A 2,327-nucleotide genomic window follows, 5' to 3' on the forward strand; every position below is an offset into this window, starting at 1 on the left:
AAATGCTTTTGTTCTTCTGTCCCTCTGTCACATGGCTTGCCTTTTATATTAGCAACACACAAAAGTTAGGGCTGTTGTTTAAGAGAGAGGGGGGGAGAGGGAGAGAGAGGGAATGTCAAATGGAAAAGTGCCATTGCAGTCATATATCAATCAGGGCAGTGGCAGCAGCAGCTTGCTGGCAAATGGGAATTCCACAGAAATGTGAAGCTCTTGTTATCTGAGAAATCACAAAACACCACCAGCCAAGCTCTCCTCTGCAGGGACTTCTTATTATTGGCAAGCCAGGAAATAGAAGGAAATGTAGGTGCTTTTTTAGTTGTTGTTATTGTTTCAGATCTGGAGATACTTATGCTGTTGTATATGTAAGCCAGTGGAATATGAATCCTGAATCAAATTCCTTCCTAAACAAATGCACTGTGTGCAAGATAAAGCAAACCACAGAGAAGCAAGGTAATGGAGCTAAGTGAAGAATGTGACACTAATGATCTAAAGAATTTGATAACTCTTTGCACTTGGAAAATATTCATAGAAAAACTAACTTTTTCCTGGATTACTCATTAATCTCCTTTTCTTTTTTTTTCTGAACAGTTTTTCTTAGATTTTTTTTTAACTGTGATTGATCTCAGATAACCTTTATTCAATCTGTGCTACTTCACTACAATTGGTCACCTAAATCATCTGACATTCCCTGGCTCTCCAGTTGGGTAAGCAGACCAGCATTTTCTGTATAAAATTCCGCTGCTTAAGACAACCTGCCCTGAAATTCTGAAGTTTCTAACAAATAAACTCAGAAGTTTGCTCACAGAAGAAAACGCAGTCTTTCTGCTTTTTGCAGCTTGCTGTGAAGAATTCCAACTTTGAAAAAAAAAATCAAAAAATCCTTCAGCCCTTTATAAAAATATTGCGGTCTATGCAACACACACACACAAAAAAAAAAAAAAGAAAAAAAGAAAAAAGAAAAAATTTCTGAGGGGCTGACGGCAGACTCCATCCATGGAAAGCCCTCCTACAACAAGCCCCCAGCTCTGGATGTGAGGAGGGTGTTTCACTTCCCTGTGGAGCTGCCCCTAGTCATCCTGTGGCATTACGGGAAGTATAGACCTAAGCTGGTTAATTAAAAAATAGGCAACATAGCTGGGCATTCACAAGCTGAATCTGTTCAGAGGCACTGGCCAGCAGATGGACGGGGTCCTGTGTCGATTGTGTTTGAACTCTAAAGGAAAGTCGGTATTTGATGGATGATGTTATCAGCTAAATGTCTTATGTGGTACAAGATCAAAGAACAGATGGAAATTATGCCTTAAAAATAGAATAATCTAAAAGGGGAATGGCCTGTAGATGAGAAAGCATCATGGAAACAATAAAGGAGACTCTCTTTGGCTTGCTTTGCTGCAGAGCCAGGTTTGATGGGTGGCATAAACAACTGACCCACTTAGGACCAAGATTCTTAGGATGTGAGTTTTCCTACACAGTTTTTCCCTCATATTCTGTGTTTACATTGTTCTCCCTCTTAAGTCAGCCTTAGGCTTCTCTCACTGACCATATGTGTCCCAGCTCTCTGCTTCCTCTCAGATGTTACCACAGTCACCCAGGGTGGGTGATGGCAGAGCTCACCAGCGCCCTTACCTTGCTGTAACTGCAGGATGAAACATCTCTGGTGCCCTGGCACTACACTTACCTTAAACAGGTAGACTACATACAGAAATCTATTTTAATTTATCCAACACCCTCCTTTAAAATGAAGGCTATTGGCCCTTTGGTCATTATACTACCAGGTTGTCTCTCTTTTTCCATAGGCAAGAAAGTGATTTACACACTCCAGTTATTTACAGGTAGAACCTGCCATGGGCAAGGCACTGTTAAGTAGCTGCTGAATGAAATCCTGAAGGAGACAATAGATATCTTACTCATGGACCCTATTGAAAATTTTGCTTTGGGTTTTTTTACTGGCACAACTTAGGATTTTTGTCTTTGTGTCATCTACAGGTAGCAATATCTGTATTCATTTTTGTTGAGTGCTAAGCATACTTTAAACACTCAACAATCATCAGTAATACCTCAAACAGCATTATTTTTGAGAAGCAGTGCTCAGCACTTTGCTGTCACAACATAAATTCCTAATGCAGGAAAATTAGCAAAATTTTTCAGAAAAATTAAAAGTGACTTTAAATTTTTTTATCTTCAACTTCCAGACCCTGTTTAGCTGCCAGTGGAAGTTAATCAACAATTAATTGACTGCACAGGCTGGTGACTTATAAACTGACACTCATTTGTGGCCTTCTAAATGAACTTGCACAAGATCACAAGCACAAAAGTAGAAACATCTA

The sequence above is a fragment of the Pithys albifrons genome, chromosome 1, assembly GCF_047495875.1.
Source record: "Pithys albifrons albifrons isolate INPA30051 chromosome 1, PitAlb_v1, whole genome shotgun sequence".
Lineage (NCBI taxonomy): Eukaryota > Metazoa > Chordata > Aves > Passeriformes > Thamnophilidae > Pithys > Pithys albifrons.